Below are 21,059 nucleotides of genomic sequence, written 5' to 3' on the forward strand. Positions count from 1 at the left end.
TTTGTCCTTCCTCTCCTATGTGAGAGGAGTGAGGATAGGATGGGTTACTGTGATAATCCAGTCATCATTGGAGAGAAGATCTTGGCTAGAGAGATAAGTTGGAGCTACCTCCCCATAACTATCAATGGCCCAAATACTAGACCTCTCACCATCTAGAACCAGCCATTCAATTCCTTCCCCACTCTACCAGTGGAGTGGTAATCCAGTGAGTATACTGGAGCTGGGACTTGGGGCAGACCTACTTTTTGTTTTATGTTTTATTTTATAACCATCTTCTGGGTAACGAATGGCTAACAAAAACCCCCTTTTCCTTTTCAAGTCATGGAATTGAAGGTTGTCTAAGCAAAAAACAAAGTCTCTACCTACTACCTCTCTCCCTCTTCCCTCATATCCCCGTCTACCCCAGCCTTACTTCTTCAGTTTCTATCACATTGTTAACAAACTGCTCTTCATATTAGAACTCTCATATATTGTTCCCATTTCCTTGAAGTCATGGAAAACCCAGCTTTACTACGCAGACCGTCTCTAGCACCACAAGCTCTTCCAGGCTTCCCCCCTCCTCACCACACCCAACCAGGAATAAGGGTTGGTCTCTTCCTTTTTACTCACTGCCCCTCCCATTTATGAATCCCTTCAAAATCTCTCCTTTTCAGTGGTTCATTTCATCCAAATTTATCATCTTTGGGAAATCTTTCTTGCAATCATATGCTGAAGTTATATATAGGTCAATCTTTATCTTTTTCCATAAGTACAATAGCAGGCTCACATTCTTCCTCTATGTTCCAAAGCCTGCCTTTATACTTGAGAATTTCAGTATATAAGTTGACCACTCCAAACACACCACTCTCCAAATTCATCAACCTCTCCACTCTATCAGCTGGACCTTCAGTCCACCTCAGTCACTCAAGGATGATCAGCCCTTTGCTATTATCAACGTGCACAAGTGTCCTACCTCTAAAACTACAAATCTGAAATTCTGCTCATTGATTTTAACCCCCTGTCTTTACATCTTGCCCTGAACCTCATCACAGTCTTCACTGTAGCTTCCAAATCACTCTACCCCTCTCTGCTCTCACATTGGATCTGTTCTGACCTCACTTTCTTCCCTTCAAAATCTCGATGTTGTGGTTAATCAGGTCAACCTTACAGTGTTTTGTATCCCTGAATCCTTTGCCTGTTGATAGAACTGATAGAACTGTCACCATACATCTGCTTTTTCAAACCCCATAATCCCACTGCCTGCCTTCTCCACTCTCACTGTGCTGACTGGGTCTGCTACAAATTTGTGTTAGCTGATCTCATCTTGGTCCTCCTTGGTACAAGGTAATCATTTTGCTCTATCCTGATTTAGTCCCAATATTTACTCAGAATTTTTTCTTCTCTCTTTAAGCTACCTGTATTATATTCTACCTTACCTTTTCAGCAACAGATTTTGACTCCCACTTTACTGAGAAAAGGGGACATCTATCTGTCAACTCAGCATCATTACTTAATCTCTCCTTGGTGGCTTCGGTCTCAAAGAATGAAATAGTCTTTCTTTACCAAGGCCAACCCTACTAAATGTGCCCTTGATCCAGTTCTGTCCATGAATCTGCCCCTTCAGTTATCCCCTCTTTAAAATTTTCAGTTTCTTTTTATCTACTAGCTTCTTGTCTATTGCCTATAAGCATGTCCAAATCTCCTTTTATCCTTAAAAATCCCTTCCCTTTACTTAATCAAACAATTCCTTTAATCTACCTCCTTTCTTTCACTTCCAAACTCCTAGAACAAGTCATCTCCACTTTTTCTTGTACTTTCTCACTTTTCACTTACCACTCCACCCTTTGTAATCATAATTAGACTTTCCATTCTATCACTCAACAGAAACTCTTCTGTCCACAGATACTAACGATCTCCATACTTCTAAATATAATAGTCTTAGTCTTCACCCTTATCTCTTTTTCTGTGGTTTTTGACACTATTGAATACTCTTTCCTTCTAGGTATTCTCTCTCTTCCTTAGGTTTTCATGAAACTGTTCTCTCTGTTTTCTTATTTTCTTACCTGTTTGATCTTTCTTATGCTTCTTTGCTGTATCATCATCCATGTCCTCCCCACCGCTCCACTTTGCATGGGTATGCACTAGGGATCTGTCTTGGGCCCTTATTTTGTCTATTCCTCTTTCTCTCTCTCCTCCCTCTCTTTTCCTCCTCTCCTTTTTTTTTCCTCTCCCTATCTTTTCCCCTTTTTCCTTCCCCTTCCTCTCCCTCTCCTCCCCACTTCTCTCATCCAATGAGTTACTTATCATCTCTATGTAGATGATGCCTCCATGCCTAGAAATACTTTTCCTTCTCAGCTCTACTCTGTAGAATCCTTGGCATCCTTCCTAGCACAAGCTCTCTCCTGCAGTCATAAATGATAACAGTTACTTGACTATGGCAGAAATAGAAACCCTGCACGTACAATGTTTCACTGAAAAATTTGCATTGTTCTCTATACTTGCTGAGATTTGCAGCCTTGTTTCTGAAATTTTTATGAGTGTTGATACACAAATTTAAGCATTTTCTTAAAGATTGTAACAGCCTTAACCTCTTAATCAAATATCCATCTTCCTTTCCTTTCCTTAGCAACCTGGAAGGCATATCCTCTTTCCTTTCTCTATAGTACTAATCTCTAATTTACCGTATTAATTTATTTCTTACCAGTTTACTATACTAGTTTATTTTACTTAATGTTTTACTTATCTGGCCTTGGCAAATAACTTCTCTTTGAGGCCTCTTAAGATTAGTATTATTTAGCCTGTTCTTACTCTTTCTAATGAAACCTGTCACAGAAGTTTGAAGTGAATCTGGATCTGGAGATGGTTAACTTAAGATTTGTGACTTACTTGCTGTATGAGCCTGGGCAAGTCACTTAACCCCAACTGCCTCATCAAAAAAAAGGCAAAAAAAAGGAATTTCCTTATTTTCCCCCCAATTTATCTTCCCTAAATTCAGTCTGTGGCTTTGTTCTCAAGTTCAACCCCTTGTCCCTAAAAGACAGTGCCTTTGGAAACTGAATATGAGAGGGATGAATTAAAGATTAGGATTAAAGTTATCTTAAACGTTTGATGACAAGCAGTGTTGTGTTTCATGGGATATTTTGTTTTGCAAAGAGATCTGTAATTCTAAACTAGTTTTAAGAGATAGATCCTGAAATCCTTATGTATAATAACAATTTTGTTGCAATCTCCCAGGGAGTTTCAGAGACTACTTTAGTTTTATCTTATATTATGTGGCATGACGGGTTTTGATTTGCTTTTATTCTCCTGTTAGTGATCTCCAAGGACTGTCCACGTTCCCAATGTCACCAAAAAGTTCAGATTAGATTTATTTCCATTCAGTTTTCTCCTTATGTATAATAACACTTTTGTTACAATCTCCCAGAATCAGTAGTGGTAGCAGTATCCAGTTTTTTTTTTTTTGTATACATGCAGCACATATGGTACTTAGTAGATACTAAGTAAATATTTCTTAATTTGCTATGGCCACTACAATTTTAAATTTAAAAGCTTTTAGCTGCCTGTTTCTTAAAATTCCTCCTGGCAAATTGTTTCTGTAACACCTTAAACCTGGTTAGGAAAAAAAAAATCAGTCAGATCGTTATCATCACTCTTTCCATTCTTACTTAGGAAGTAAGTTGTTTGACGACTAAAGAAGTAAAATCCCTATTAGTTTTTTTTTCAAAATCAAGGAGAAAACCAAATAAATTTTCATTTTTTATTGTTCTTTATAGGAGAAGAGACAATATTTCAACTGATGTTAGGGTTTGGGCAAATTGTGCTTGGCATAAGAAAGTAGGACATCCATATTCTTACCCTAAGGATATTTTGCTAAAAGAGTAGGTAATACATTTTTGAAATTCTCTGAATATTTAAAAATATATTCAAGAAGTTTCCCTTTGTAGCATTTAAGGCAGATGTATGAAAGGTCTAAATCTGGGTCAGTTTGAGTAAAATGAACATAGTATTTCCATTCCCAAAAAGCTGATGAAACTTTTGACATTCTATATTTTCAAATATAGTAAAATCCTCTTATAAAATCTCTTCTCAGTTATATTTTGGGTCAAAGTGTGTTCTTGCATACAATGAATGTTGAAATCCCTAAGGATGATAGGTTAAAGAGAAAAGCCCTAAGACAGATCCAGGAGTTATGAAACACTGGTTTATATTGTTATAAACTTGGGACATTCTGCTAAAGTCCTACTCTGAAGCCTTATTGCAGTCACTCTATGTTCTTGAGGGCTATGACGGGTCTTAACAAGCCAGAAAGGCTCTGAATATGAAGCTAGAGGTTGACCGTATATCAGTTATTCTAGGACCTAGCTATGATTCTGAGAGGTCCAGGCACTGGAATGCTCAGCAACTGACCACCAAATATTGAATTCTCATAAAGACTTCTAAGACGTGAAAGGATGGGTTCTTGGTTGGAAGAGGGAGTACCCACATTGATGAAATTATGGATCTGCTTTAGTATTGAAGTAAAGAGTACAAAGTACCTGAAATCCCTTTAACTTAGGTTATCTTTGTTCCTTAGCACCATAATTCTAGTGGTATTCAACTATACTGCCAAGTCCTACTAACATTACTTCCTAATAGCATCCTAAATAGGAACATAATGTGGACACCTGCAATGAAAAGTAAACATTTTCAGGTATTTATTTGGCAAGTCTTTTATTTATCTTACCTTCATCCTATTCAGGAAGCAAAACTGCAGGACATTTAGGGAAGGAAACCAGACATGAAAATGTAGAAAGCTAGAGGAATTTAAAATCAGAAGATGGTTATTTAAGCAATTTAGTTTGTCTGTGGGTTTCTATCAATGAAGCAGTTTGTACAAGTTAGTAATGAGAGGAAAGGGAAGTTTAGGGGGCAATATTAGAATTTCAATACCTATAAACATTTTTTCTCCATTTTCTAAGTTAAATCTGCTGAACCCCAGCTCTTCCTTACATGCCAATTCAGTTTATTTCCTGTCATATTTGTCCCTCAATTCTAGGGAGGTAGTCTCATTCATGTTAAATAGAAGACATGTACTCAAGTTGCCTTCTCTTAAATCTTCATCCCTATTGAGATCAGGTTTCTTCTTACACAAGCCCACTGCAGACAGATTTGCTCTTTTCCTAGCTCATTCCCTTCTGCATTTTGGACCCTTGCTCTCTTCTGAGAAAACTCCTCTACCTCCTGAAGCTGGTCAAAGATTATTCCATTTACTTTATTGCTTTAAAACCTGGCTTAAAAAAGATGATTGCATCCCTGGCCACTCTCTTCATAGGGGAATCATTCTCTTTTTGACACCACCAGAACAAAGAGGAGGGGTTGGTATTTTTTGTTCCCTGCTGTCACTACCAGCCCATTCCTTTGCTTCTATTCCTAGTTAATCCTTCTTACCTTGAAATGTTCATTATTTTTGTACTATTTTATTCTATTCTCCATGCATTACATTCTCCCTGCTGTTATCTACTCTCTTAACTTTCTTAATGAATTTTATCTTTAACTCTTAGAATGTGGCTTTGATTACCATACTCTAGGAAAACTGCTTTCTTAAATGGAGTTAAATAACTGCCTTATTGTCAAATTTAATGCCCCACCTCCCCTTTTTTGCGTGTTTTTGGTCCATCCTTACTTTTCTTGCCCTCTTTCTACCTTTTGGCAATAGTAACAACTTCTTCTTTATGGATTTTTTTTTCCTCTTCTATTCAGCAATAACATGTTTTCCTGGTTTCCCTCTTACTTCTTTTACCATTCCTTTTTGGTCTGTTATAAGGTTCTTCCTAATTTCTTAAAACATATATTCTCCAAGGAAGTCCTTTTGTCCTGTCTCCCACCACCTGAATACTTCCTCTTCTATATGTGAATAGAATGTGGTGAAAAGAGGATGATGTCCTTGAGGGAACAGTTCTAATGGAGAACTGTGCAAAGATATCACCAGAATACTTGACTTGCTCCTTTACCCAGGTGTCTGTCACATGTGTTCCTGATGACAGAATGCCTTCTTTGTGATCCCAATGTTTATCTACTCTAACCACTTATGTAGGTTATGTGTATTTGTTAGAGGATGAACTCAAAGTTTATGGGGATGGGGAAATGCCATGAAATTATTTGCATTAGTGTGTTATGAAATATCTTTGTTTGGAATTGTCCTCTGTGGCTGATTAGTGGAAGTAAATGAAAAATACAAGTTGAGGCCTGAGACTGAGGTTTTGGTAAGGATTCTGACGTAAAAGTGAAAACAACCCGGTTCAATTTTGTGAGATGCCATGGGTGTTACAAATGTACTCAATACTCATATATCCCAACGCATCCCTATTCTCAGAAACATTGATGTACCTTCCAGTAATATGGATCACAACCTGCCTATGCCATTGACTGCTCATCCTGAAAAACATTTAGCCCTGTCTTTCCACAAATTTTCTATAGGAGATCCACTCATTGTACTAGGGACATTTTTTTACTTTCTGTTGACATATCAAAGAGATAAGAGGAAAAGAAGACAAGTCAGTTATCCTCCACTCTTGCCACATAACTGTCACATATTCCTTTTTGATCATATCTGATATCCTTTACTTTGTTTTTCCATTGACTGATATTTTTATTAAAATTTCAGAAGCAGTAGTGCCTAATTACATATAACGATACAATAATACTGGTAGAATATTGGTTTTTAAAAGTAGGTCCTTTGTGTCAGGAAAATGTTTGTATCAGTAAATGAGCTTTGTAATTTTCTATAGGAGATCTTGTACCTTCCTTCTTTTTAATTCTGTACCCAAATTATTGTTCACTTGAAAGATATATGCATGTATGTGCCGATGGGAAAGTTCTATAGATTGTCTAATTGCATGTTATAGAATGGAAAACAGACATTCTTCATCAACTCTTTTTTTCTTTCTGCTCACTTCTGGGCTCTATCATCCTCTCTGCAACTAAGGTCAGGCATTTTGTGAAGAAAAAATCCAAGGAGTCTTTCTAATTTGGTCTCTTCTTCCCTGTTCTTTCTTGCTGGCTATCTATTTCCTCCTGTATAATATTAAATAATAGTAATCAGTGCTACTCTTCTAGACTCTCTTCTTCCTCTACAATCTTTACTTCTGGGCTTTTAAATTTTCTCTTCCTTCTTTAGCCTAAGGGATCAGAATATCCTGGGAATACTCTCCTTGGACAATGCCAAGAGTTCAGCTTCAAAATCTGATGTTTAAAACTAGAGTTGCTGAGTTATGCAGGGTTTTCCTAGGTTAGGGTAGTCATTGACTGTGGGATGCAGGAGGCTGGTGTGGAGAAGGGAGAAAGGAAGGAGGAATGCCATGATTGAAATACCAGTGAACTGACCTTAAATCATTTTTTTCTCCAAATATATTACCTTAAAGTGTCAGATACTTATTGTCTTTAGATAACGATTATATCCCTTTTTTGATCTTTCCATACTGAAAACTCCTAAATAAGGGGCAGTTGCTGGTACAGTGGATAGAACATTGAGCCTGCAGTCAGGATGACCTGAATTCAAAATTGACCTCAGATACTAGTTGTATGACTCTGGACATTTAACCTGCCTCAGTTTCTTCAACTGTAAAATGGGGATAATAGTAGCACCTATCTCTCAGGGTTGTTGTGAGGACCAAATGAGGTATTTTAAAAAGCATGTATCTCAGTGCCTGGCACATAGTAGATATTCAGTAAATACTTATTCCGTGCCCTTCTCTGTTCCCCTCCCTTCCTCTAATCTTAATCTTTCATTATCTGGATCTGTTCTATGCTTGCAGTTATTTTATCTTGATTATTTCCTGAAGCATTCATGTCTGTAGTGAGATGTGGTTAGAATTATAGTTAGCAATTTTGCTATCTAGGGAAAACAGTTTTGTACTGTTTACCCTCAAATTCACTCTATAGTTCATTTTGGAAAAACAAAAATAATAATTAAGAAAAATTCAGTTGAGCAGGTGGGAGAGTTAGTCACTATATCAGCTTGGGGGGGATATCTAGAAGGTATTTCTGAAGTCGTTTAGTCCAATTTATAACATACAGTCTTCCGTAAGCCTCACAAAAGTTTCCTCCCCACTTAGTGCCAGAGGAAAAGTAGCCCTAAGGTTACTTACTCTGGCTGGGTTAGCTTTTGGAGGAAGTTCAGGGGAGAGGATAGTCCTGGAAAGAGCAGCTGTAAGAAGCTCCGGAGCAGAGATTAGGTGGTGTTAAGGGATTTACTCACGGGGTAGAGCAAAGTTGCATTCTGTTGTCCCCACATAGACCCTAAAGTCAGACTCCTCTTTCCCTATTATCTGAGGAAATTTTATGAGGGAGTCCCTGATGAAGAAAATGCCATACAAATCTGGGTCCACACCTGAAACTTCCACTTCCTTTACCTTCTACTTAGCTGGTGGAGTGCTTGTGTCCTCTGAATTGGAGGAGCTTGGGGCAAAGCCCTAGCTACGATTCTGAGGGTGTTGACTGTGTGGTCATTGTAGGTGTAAGTATACATGGTCTTACACAAGGAGAGATGACAATACTTTTTGTTTGTTTCTAATACTCTTCTTGGCAATACTTCTGATTTGGGATTTGTGACAATTATTAGGGTCTCAAAAAAAACCATAACCAGTGTCTCTGAATCCATCATCCTTTAAAGGCAATTTCCAAGTTTTTCCTTAAACTTACTCATTTGTATTATTGAACTGGAGAAAAGTGAATGACCTTGGGCAAGTCACATCTTCTCTGAGCATCAATTTCCTTATGTATAAAATGAGGGCATTTTACTAGATAGCTCTCTATCTAAAGTCCCTTTTGGCTTCCTAGCATTCCACAGTTCTTTGATTCTGTGATAACTGGAATTCACAAAGATGTTATACTTATGGTGGACTCAAGATTGAACCACAAAGTATCTGAATCACTTTCTATTTGATCTACAATCTATATAGTCACTGACCATCTTATTTTTTAATACCAAAGGTACACATCTCATTTCTCTCTGAAATGAAGATTTTAGGAATACACTGTCTATGTTATAGCCTCTGCTTTCTCCTACAAACATGAATTTTCTTATCATTCAATGCCGAGGACTGAAGGTAGAATAACAAGGCCCTTTTCCATTTTAAGTAATAGCTGCTAAGTATCTTATGGTAACTTGGAAATATGTTTCCTCAGTGAAGGCATCACTAAGATAATGTTTATTTTCTCAGTCTAAGGGAATTAACAGTTTTTGAGTTTAGAATATCCTGGCAAAATATATTCTTTAAAAAAATTCATATACCATATATATCTTTGTTTTTCTTCACACAGTCCAATTAATCCAATTACACACTCATCTAGAGACACAGCAGCAAGCCCATGCCTTGGGTTATGTCAGGCAGCACTGTATGGAGTCCTGGTTTTCAGAACCTAGGCTCACAGATTTCAGCTTGATCTGTGCCCAGGATACTCATATTCTAAGTGAGATCAAGTAGGCACAGATATTGAGATAAAAAGCAACACTATAAATAGGTCTTAGACACATAATTCATTCCCAGCACCTTAGTAGAATGTAGAAAAAAAAAAGAGTATCGAGTTTGCTGAACAGGAAATAGAAGACTGATCTAAGCGTATGGTACAGGATACAAGTCAGTGGCCTTATTATCATCAGTTCCCCAAAGCTCTCCGTGCAGCAGTATAGTATACTGGAAAGCTGAATATGAAGCCAGAGGACCTAAGTTTAAAACCTAGTACTTACTCCTATTACCAGTGTGACCTTGGCCAAGTTAATCCATTGTTCTGGGCCTCAGTTTCCTTAACTACAAAATAAGGGGGTTAGATTAGATAATCACTAAGGCACCTTCCATTTTCAAATGTATGAGCTTATGTATTTGCTTCTTGTAGCTAAATCCAAATTCCTAGTGTCAGAATTGAGCTCTGCAGCCGTAATGTTGGATTCGTTACAGAAATCAGGAAAAGAGATTAAGTATAGAGCTCATTCTTTTCAGATCTGTATTGTAATAGGTGACCAATCGCCTATATTAATTTTATAGTATTACATTGAGAACCTGGGAAAATCCACAGAAAATGGAAACCTACCACAGTAAGATTTTTAAGCTAGAGACATAAAGCAGCAACCTGAAGAATCCTCTGTTCCGTCTTGTATCTCTCTAACTCAGGTTCATATATTCAGAGATGGTTACAATTAAAAGGAAACTTAGAGATCATATCATCCAAATCCTTTAGATAAGCTCTCAGAATGGTTTTATGGCCAGTATCAATTCACCAACAGCATTCTCTTAGGCTTTGAAAATTGAGTTGTTTTTGTGCTCTACTACATCCTAGAACCCTAGTTATTATAAAATAATCAACTACTAAGAAAAATATTCTCGTGTGTGTGTGTGTGTGTGTGTATATATATACATATATATATATATATGTATATATATATGTATGTATGTATGTGTGTATATATATGTATGTATGTATGTATGTATGTGTATATATATATACATATATATATACATATATATATATATATATATATATATATGTATATAGGTGTGTATGTGTGGCATGTAATATTCATTATTTCTAGATATCAGATCATCCTAGATAGAGACATCTGTGGGTCAATCTTTGTTAATGGCTTCTTATTCTTTCACAATGCTAAAACACTTATGAGAAAAGAAGGTAGAAGATAATATACATACCTGTTCTATGGTTTTCTAACCCATAGAGGCAGCTAGAGCCCTGGGATACAATTCAGAAGAACTTAGCTCATCCCTGATGTTGTCTTGCTGTGCGCAATAAATCAAGCAGTATTAAGCATTGACTCTACCAAGCATTGTGCTAGGTGCTGAGGACCGAGATCCAAAGAATGCAACAATTCTTACTCTCCAGAAACTTACACTGGAAAAGAGTTAAATCCAAGTACAGAATAAATATAAAGAGAATAAATTAAAATGAATACAAAGTCTAGGGTTGGTGGGTCTGGCTCACCCTGCCTGCTCTTGCAAATCATTTTATTTTTCCTTCAGCAGCAAAATGAAAGAACTGGATGAAATGACCTTAAGCCTTTCCGCTACCCCTGATCTAAAAGTTGGCATGTCTCCTTATACCAAACAAATTACTAGCAATATGGCATACATTTGAGTATATGCAGCTTGTTCCAAGAGTAAAATAATATCTAACATTTATAAAGCACTTTAAAGTTTGAGAACCATCTCGTTTGATAATCATGGAAACCCTGAGAAGTAAATGCTATTGTTATCTCCATTTTACAGATGGAGAAATGGAGGCTCAGAGAAGGTCAGTAACTTGTCCAGGATCACAAAACTAAGAAATTCTTTTCTGCAGCAGAATTTGAACCTAGCACTTTTCTCTAATATGGCAGGCTGCCTCTACTCCAGTACTTTAAAACATCTGAGCTCCTGCATTTTAACAAAACTGCTTCACTACTTTGGGGATCACAAAATTCCAAGGCCTCCAATGTGGGAGGGACCTCAGAGGTCATCTAATCCAACCTGCACCTGAACAAAATTATACTCAATGATTCTGCATCATGTAGTCACCCAACTTCCTCTTGGAGATCCCTAGTGAGGGCAAACTTAGTCATGAGGCAATCTCTTCCACTTCTGGGTGGCTCTAATTGTTACAAAGACTCTCCAGACTCTCAGCCTCAAACTTAACATTCTATAGCTTCTGCCCATCTCTTCTTCTTCTGCCCTCTGGGGTCACACAGAACAACTAGACAGCTTTGATGTCCTTTGTATGGGTGTTCCCTCTACATGGATACATCCCAATCATGATTTGCTCTGCTCAGAAATGCCCTTGGCTTTCAGACTAACCTTCTACTAAGAGACTTACCTGTGTTTGATTAGTCTGGTCTTCACACACACACACACACACACACACACACACACACACACACACACACACACACACACACACAGAATCTGTGGCTGGGCCTGCATTTCCAAAACCTTGGAATCTTAGTTGGAATGTCCAGAGCTTGCACTTGGCATTCAAAGGCTTGGAGAAACCAGATGCCCCTCCATAACCCAATGAGACACCAGAATGTGCCTTTAGAGGAAGTTTTATAAATATATTCCGATATTGATATCAAATTTAATTAAAGATTATTATATTTACTTGCAAAGTGCAGGGTGGGAGGGAGGAGGAGAATTTTCCTCAGCCCTTAAGCAACTGTCATTTCTCTTACCTATATAACTTTTTGAATAAATAAGATAAATTCAAGTGTCCCTTGTTTAATAAAAATTAATTTAATAGAATTCTACACCCATGAATCAAGTCACAAATCAAAATCTCCCTAAGAAGGGTATTCCTACAAACTTAGAGAATGGATGAGTCCTGTGACACCATTTTGTGTCTGATATTCAGTTTTACCAGAATGAGAATACTTTACTATCATTCTGTAACTGAATAATAGCAGGCAGCTTACCAGACTCAACAATAGCTTTATTATAGGTTAACAACCTCCCTTCTTGCTCCATGACGAAAAGAATAAGTCATCAGTTAAAACAACATCACCAAACAACTATTAGATTGAGAACAGAATTAGTAGAGCCTGCTAATGTATTGGTCATTTCCATTTGTCTGTTATTGGATGCTAATGTGTTCTAACTAGAAACCACACATCCCAGAAGATGAGTGGGTTGAATCTTTATGAAAAGTTCACTTTGACGTGAGACTAAACAAAGCCTGGGTATTTTCAGGCTTTAGTTTTTTGTGCTACTACTAATTTATTCCTTCAATTGAAGCATAATTTAACTAGCTACAGGTCTTACTTGAGAATATTTTTGGGAAGAAATTATGATTTTCAACTGGTATGAAAAAGGATCACCCCTAAAAAAGGTAAAATAATTACCTAGAATATGAAGCCATAAAAGTTAGAGCAGTTTTAGAGCTGGACAAAAATCTCAGCAAAATGACTAAATCTTTAAGCATCTCTACCATTAAATTGAGAACAATCTACACTGCAAGAGCAAATATTTTTAGTTATTGAAAACTGGACCATATTTCTACTGTTGTAATATTTTAAGAGGTAGAGTCTGGAAGTTATAAGCAAATGGATTTGATATGAATCCTCAGTAAGTTCTAGAACTGATCATTAAACAAACTTTCTACTTTGAAAAGAATCTGGCAACCACTAAGATACAGTAGGAGTTCATTAAAATCCTTTGTATTAGGTTTGCTAAATTGGAAGATGTCATTACATATTACACATGTGTATGTATGTGTGTGTGCATATAAAATTTCAGCAATACATTTGACAAAAATCTTTCCTTTATCCTCACTGACAAAATGGAGGTGTCAGCTAGCTGATGAAACACTTAGGAAAATTCACTGTTAGTTGAACAGATAGAAGATTATTGATAAAAGAATGTTTTAACCTTGAGGAATTTCTGCAGTGGCATGCTACAAACCAGTGCAGCATTGGCCCAATAGTGGTCACAATTTTTTATCAATAACTTGGATGAGGCACACTTGTGAAATTTATCCAAATTACTTGACACAGTAGGGAATGAGAGCTATTATGTAAAGATGATAGAATCAGGACTTAAAAAAAAAACTTATATAGGTTGGAACATGGCCAAAATTTGTAGGAAGAAATTTCATAAGGATGTCTAAAACCTGTGTTTAGGCTAAAAAAGTCAATTGTACAAATATGGGATTGCAAGATTTGGCTTAACTGTACTTCATATGAGAAAGACTAAGAGAATTAAAATGACTGTTGGCTTAAAATGATTCACAAAGTGATATGGCTGTTCAAAAGGTTAATTGCTCCCAGAGGCTGCATCAAGGCTCAGTTCAGGTGCCTTTCCTGATTTCTTTAGTTGATAATCTTTACTCCCTCCTCAAATTTATTAAGAGCATTATCTCTGACTCTCCCTAGGCTCCTTCACTCTCAGTCTTCCATTTATCTAGGTACAGTCTCAAACTTCTCAGGAGAATGCAGACTGGCTGCTGGCAGGGTCTGTTTTGTTTTTCTCTTGCTATCGCTCCTCCCCAGCATAATCTCTTGTAGTCAGTGTAGGATTTGCATAGGCAAAAAGGAGGTATGTGGGGGTGGTGGGTGAGTGTGTAGTATTCCAGGCTGGAGAAGCATCATGAACAGAAGTATCAAGGGAATGAACATTCTATTTTGGGGAGGACAGTTGAAGAATCTGTTTTTGCTATCCGTAATAATAGCTAAGGTTTATGTAGTCCTTGAAAATTTGCCAACATCTGGTAAGGTAAATATTATAAAGATTATATAAGTTCTATGGGTGAGGAAATTGATGTAAAAAAGGCGAAGTGACTTTGTGTGGTCACATAGTGGGTATCAGAATTAGGATTCAAATCCAGGTCTTTCTTGACTTTTTCTAATATACCACAGTGCTAGAGTAAAGCACTATTTGGCCATATAGGCATGACAGAAGACTCTCCTATGTTGAATATTACTGCCCAGAATACTTAACTTTGAAAGGCATTAGAAAAATTTGAAATACTAAACTAATAGAAATGTTCCATTATGAAAATGTGATATAGGATCATATTATTTTGAGGTAGAAGGAATTTTAGAGGTCATCCAGACCCAGATAATTTTGTTTTAAAGATGAAGAAATTGAGTCCTAGAGAAGTAAAAATAATTTGCCCATGGTCAGAGAGTAGTAAATGAAAGATATGGAATTTGAATCCAGGTCCTGTAGCTCCAAATATGACATTTTCATTATATCATACTACATACCATATATATTATGTAGAAGAACACTTTCAGAATTTTTAAGAATTTTTCCATATTTAAAGGTATTTGAACATTTCATTTCTAATTTGTATTCTTATTTACAGGGAAGATGTATTTTCTCAGGTCTTTTAAAGTCATACTTGATTTTTGAATACTTAAATCCTATTTGCTTTTCTTACTGTCTACAGAACGTTTCATGTTATGTGGCTCTTCTGTTGTTTATGCTTTCTTTCATGTTAACATAATCTGGTTCTTCTGTAGGGAAGGAATTTAGAAGAATATAATGAAAAATGAGTTTCCTCATTTTTTTCAGCACTTTTGGTACTGTTTTACCCTGAGTCTTGTTTACTGACTTTAGGCTGTATATAATTGTCTGTCCTAACCTGGATATGGATTTTGTTGTTGTAGTTGAAAGGTAAATCAGTACAGACATGTCTTAAATGGCAAATGGGCCCTTTTATATGAAGTACTTTTCTGTCCCTATAGTACCTTCTAAGACAGTCAAAAGCTAAGCCTACATTTTTTAAGTAGGAAGTGTTTGACATTTCCCCCCTCTGTTTTAAGGCTGTAGCTATTTCACTTCTTTTTATAATGAACAAACTCAGAAAACAGCCTCCAACTCATACATTTATGATTCTCAGAGTCAAATGATTGGTGAATATTCTCTTTGTGCCAGACCTTTCTCTAAATTTAGCCTACTTGTGTCTCACTGAGGCAATTAAAATGAGAATACTGGAAATATCTATTTATTTTTATAGAAATATGAGGAATTGGATTGGACATCTTAAATTCCATGTAAAATTCAAATATGCATGTTTCTTTTTTAACTCTGAAATTAGTTATCTAAGATGACATAATTCTCAGCCATCTGTCATTTCCTTGACTTCTTACCCTTTTTGTATTCACTGAAGGATTTGAGCCTGTTGCTTTAAGCTTAAAAAAACTCCTCCCCCTAATAGTAATGTCTAGTTATTTCTTCAAATTTAATTTTTTTTTCAGTATGGCAAGATTCATGGGCTATCAAGGTCAAAGATGGTGAGAGATTACAAGTGGATAGTCTGAATACAACATTAATAACAAATATTTTAACACCTGGAGGAAAGCCTCCTGTATGATGGGTTAATCTTTTAGGAAGGATTTATGGAAAGTCATAGAGAAGATTCACCTGATTCACCTAAGATTGTTGTTGTTAAAGGTAGAGCCAAGAAGGTGGAGTAAAGCAAAGATTCTCCTGAGCTCTCCCCAAAACTCTTCCAAATACCTTTAAGTAATGACTCTAAACAAACTCTAGAGTGGCTGAACACAAAAAGATGGAGTGAAACAATTTTCCATCCCAAGACAACTTAGAAGATTAGCAGGAAAGGTCTGTTGAACCAGGGTGAGGCAATGCCAGTGCAGACCAGCCCCAAACAAACCAAGAGCAGGCCACAGGGTGACTGAATCAGTGGCAGCAGTGGCAGTTTCCAGACTTCTCAGCCCATAGACATTAAGGGGATCAGACAATGAGTCAGAAAGAGATTTACAGGGGTCCCATTGCTGGTACCAGAGGCCAGACTCTATTGCATAGCCTATACTTGGGTCTGGGTCATCATCTTAGGTCTTAGTCCCAGTGCCAGGAGGAGCACTAGTACAGCAGAGCTTGTGGCTGCAGGGGTATAGGGACCCTGGTAACAGTTCCAGGGTTGAAAAGAGTACTTGTGGTCATTTACAAACCTTTGCACAGTACAGGAGAGTAGTAAACATACCTCTTTCTCTAGATCATACCACCTTGGAAGAGCCAAAAACTTACAGGTCCCCAGAATTACCTCTGAACAGAGATGCATAAAAAACCTGAAGCTTGGGTCAGTGCCCTCTCCACGTAGGAAGCAGAGCTCTACTTTAGCATAGAGTTAAAAGTCAAGAAACAGGCTGGAAAATGGGCAAATAGAAAAAAAAAATCTGACCATCGAAAGTTACAATGGTGATAAGAAGAACAAAACACATACTTAGAAGAAGACAGCAAAGTCAAAATTCCTGCATCCAGAGCCTCAAATAAAAATATGAATTGTCTCAGGCCATGGAAAAGTGCAAAAAGGATTTTAAAAATTAAGTAAGAGAGGTAGAGGAAAAATTGGGAAGAGAAATGAGAGTGATGTAAGGAAATCATGAAAAAAGATCTATCAGCTTGGTAAAGGAAGCACAAAAAAAAAAATACTGAAGATAATAACACCTTAAAAAATAGACTAGGCCAGATGGCCTAGAGGCACAAAAATCCAGTAAAGAAAAGAATACCTTGAAAAGCAGAATTGGCCAAATGGAAAAGGAAGTACAAAAGTTTACTAAAGAAAATAATTCCTTAAAAGTTAGAATTGCTCAAGTGGAAGCTAAAGACATCATGAGGCATCAAGAAACAGTCAAATAAAATAAAAAGAATGAAAAGGTAGGGAAAAAAATGAAATATTTTACTAGAAAAACAACTGACCTTGAAAATAGATCCAGAAGGGATAATTTAATAATTATTGGACTACCTGAAAGTCATGATAAAAAAAAAAAGAGCCTTCTTGGAGGAGATGGGGGGAGGAAGGCAGGGAGAAGAAATAAAAAGTTTCACAGGAGAGAATAAAAGAAAACTCACAAGGAAACAAAGAAAAGATGGACAGCTCTGAACACAATGTGTAGTATTTGTTATATAGGACTTCTTGAAATGGAAATTTATTGCTGTATATTTTGAATCCTCTGTTACATTCTGCTGCACACATGGCAATCCTTTTTTCTTTTCTTATTTTGTATTTAAGTTTATAATATTTTTCATTTTATTTTCTTATTGTGTATTTAGGTTTTAATGTTTAAGTTTGTAATGTTTCTTTTTCTTTTCTTATTGTGTATTTAAATTTTAGTATTTAAGTTTAAAATAAATTATTTTTAAAAGCCTAGATATAATCTTTGAAGAAATTAAAAAATCAAGGAAAACTGCACTGATATTCTAGAACCAGAGGGTAAAATAGAAATGGAAAGAATCCACTGATCATCTCCTGAAAGACATCCCAAAATAAAATTCCAGACCTTCCCGAATAAGGAAAAAATTCTGCAAGCAGCCAAAAAGAAACAAATCAAATATTGTGGAGCCACAATCAGGATAACACAAGATTCAGCAGCTTTTACATTAAAGGATCAGAGGTTTTGGAGTATGATATTCTGGAGGGCAAAAGAATAGGATTACAACCAAAAATCACCTATGCAGCAAAACTGAGTACAATCTTTCCTTGGAAAAATGGATATTCAATGAAGTAGAGAACTTTCAAGAATTTCTGATGAAAAGACCTGAATAGAAAATTTGATTTTCAAATACAAGATGCAAAAGAAGCATAAAAAAGGTAAACAGGAAAGAGAAATCATAAGGTATTTGATAAGGTTAAACTGTTTATATTCTTACATGGGCAAATTATAACTCCTAAAACTTTCTCATTCTTAGGGCAATTAGGAGCATACATAGAAAGAAACCAAAGTTGTTGAGTTGAATGTGATGGTATGATTATCTAAATTAAGGGATGTTTAGAAGAATGCACTGGGAAAGGGGAAAGAGAGAGGTAGGACGGGATAAATTATCTGACATAAAAGAGGTCTGAAAGAGATTTTACAGTGGAGGGAAAAATGGGGGAAGTGGAGAGGGGAGCACACAAACCTTACTGTCATCAGAATTGGCTCTAAGACAGAATAATGTACCCACTCAGTTAGGTGTAGAAATCTATTTTACCATACAGGAAAGTAGGAAGGACAGGGAATAAGAGAATGGGAATTTTGTGAGCAGATAGAAGGGATGGTACTTTGGGGGAGGAAAAAGTCAGAAACAAAACACTTTTGAGAATGAACGGAACAAAAGGAGAAAGAGAATAGGATAAATGGGGGAAAATAGGGTGGAGGGAAATATATAGTTGGTAATCATTACTGTTAAAAAAAATTACAGTGAGTTTCTATGATAAAGACTTCATTTCTCATACATATAGAAAACTGAGTCAAATTTAGAGAAATAAGAGCCATTCCTCAATTGATAAATGATTAAAAGATAAATGATCAAAAGGCAGTTTTCAGACGAAGTAATCAAAGCTGTCTATAGTTATAGGGAAAAAAACACTAAATCACTATTGATGAGAGAAATGTAAATTAAAACAATGGCTAAGATGACAGAAGAGAAAAATGACAAATGTTGGAGAGGATGTAGGAAAATTAAAACTCTAATGTACTGTTGGTGAAGTTGTATATTGATTCAACTATTCTGGAGAGCAATTTAGAACTATGCCCAAAGGGCTATAAAACTATGCATGTGCTTTCACCAAGCAATGCTACTACTAGGTCTATATCCCAACAAAAAAAAAAAACCACAAAGGAAAAGGATCTGTATGTACAAAAATATTTATAGCAGCTCTTTCAGTGGTGTCAAAGAACTAGAAATTGAGGGGTTGTCCATCAATTGGAGAATGGCTGAACAAGTTGTGATGGAATACTGCTGTGCTTTAAGTAAAGATGAGCAGGATGCTCTCAGAAAAATATGGAAAGACTTACATGAAGTGACACAAAGTAAAATGAGCAAAATGAGAAGAACCTTGTACATAGTAACAGCAATATCGTATGATGATCTACTATGAATAACTTAGCCATTCTGAGCAATACAATGACCTAAGACAATTCTGTAGGACTTATGTAGGACTTATGCTGTCCATCTCCAGAGAAAGAACTGGGAGAGCCTGAATGCAGATCAAAGATACTTTTTCTTTATTTTTTTGTGTTTGTCTGTTTTCTTTCACAGAATGACTTACATGTTTTACATGACTATACATGTAAAATATATGTCAAAATTCTTGCCTTCTAAGTGGAGGGGAAAGAAGGGAGGGAGAGAACCTAGAACTCAAAATTTGAAAAAAAAAAGGAACGTCAAAATTATTTGTATATGTAATGGGAAAAATAAAATATTAAATATTTCAAAAAAAAGAAAAAAAGATCATTGTTCATTCTTCATTCTCAGACCAACGACATCATGAGGGTGATGTCTTAACTTGCAAGTGAATTGTATTTGAAAAGCAACAGTGAGAGTACTTGGATCAAGAGAATCATGAGTCCATCAAAATACAACTTTGAAAGTATGGTACCTGACAACTAAATGTTTAGCTTTACTAATTCAAAGGTATATGAAATACTGGTTCTATGAAAACATTTCACAAACAGTCACAGAATCTTGTACTTGGAAGGTGGTGGTAAACTGTCTGCTGATAGTATCACAAATAATGATAGTATTTAAAAGTTAGCACTGATTTTATATTTCAATGAAACTGTCAGCAGTCTTAGCTATAATTCCTATGCACATACTTATATTTTTCATTCAAGCTAGGACTGATTTTGTATTTCAGTGAAATGGTCATCAATCTTAGCTGTAATTCCTATGCACTTACTTCTATTATTCATTTAAGCTTCATTTTGACGAGAAAAAAAACCAAACCAAAACATTCCAAGAAACCCCAAATATCTAGTAATGGTAGGTTTGGAGCATTTTACCTAAATAAATGTTTCACTGAACAAAAATAATGTTGCTTTCCTCCTATACTTATACTCACTTTCAGCAGCTGGGGTGGCTGCTTTGAGGCATCTAATGTTCTGAGAAATAAATATAAGTGGAGACTATTTACCTTTTATACCATTGTAAGAACTTGCAAACTCTTAATATAACTGCTTCTCAGGAAAAGTATTTTTTCCCTCCTGAGTTCTGGTATATACCAAGCACAAGTACCTGTACTTAATATTCCTTTTTCCTTTCCATTTCCTTGGCTTTTTTTTACAAAGAGGAGAATGTTTTTAAGATCTATTGGCACTTAATTTAACAGAGGAAAAGGAAAAGTATTCCTGGTAATAAAAATGGATTGTGATAAGTAATCTCTTTCCAATAGTCATCTTCCCTTTCTTTCCAAAAATGATTGAGCTTTTTCAAGATTAACACACAATCAATTGGCAGTGTACTAAGACCAAACAATTATATGATATTCAAAGTGTAAGAGAAGTCATCCTGGAAGTCATCTAGCTTCATTTTACTCATGAGGAAATTGAAGCCCTTGGGGTTGTGACTTGATTAAGTACAAATATTTAATAAAAAGTCAAAGGAGAGTCTGAATGCATGTCTTGGATTTCAATTCCAGGTCTCATTCCAAAGGTATGTGAATGAAAAAGCTTGTGATGCAGCATCCTTCTTCAAAGTATATTAGTGCTCATAGAATAATAATAAAACACTCAAGATTAAGCATTATGGTCTTTTTTTCCTAAGGATTTCAAAGTATAGCAAAGTTTTAGAAAATAGGATTTGGTAAACCTTCCAGAAAATGGAATGTGAATAGGTTCC

At 36.1% G+C, this 21,059-nt stretch overlaps 1 protein-coding gene across 2 annotated transcripts in view; it reads left to right on the forward strand.

Annotated features, from left to right (window-relative positions):
* Positions 1–21,059, forward strand: part of GPM6A (glycoprotein M6A) — a 491,855-nt gene that overhangs the window by 433,590 nt on the left and 37,206 nt on the right. The window lies entirely within an intron of this gene.

The sequence above is a fragment of the Phascolarctos cinereus genome, unplaced genomic scaffold, assembly GCF_003287225.1.
Source record: "Phascolarctos cinereus isolate Bilbo 61053 unplaced genomic scaffold, phaCin_HiC Scaffold_9;HRSCAF=440, whole genome shotgun sequence".
In the NCBI taxonomy this organism is placed as follows: Eukaryota; Metazoa; Chordata; class Mammalia; order Diprotodontia; family Phascolarctidae; genus Phascolarctos; species Phascolarctos cinereus.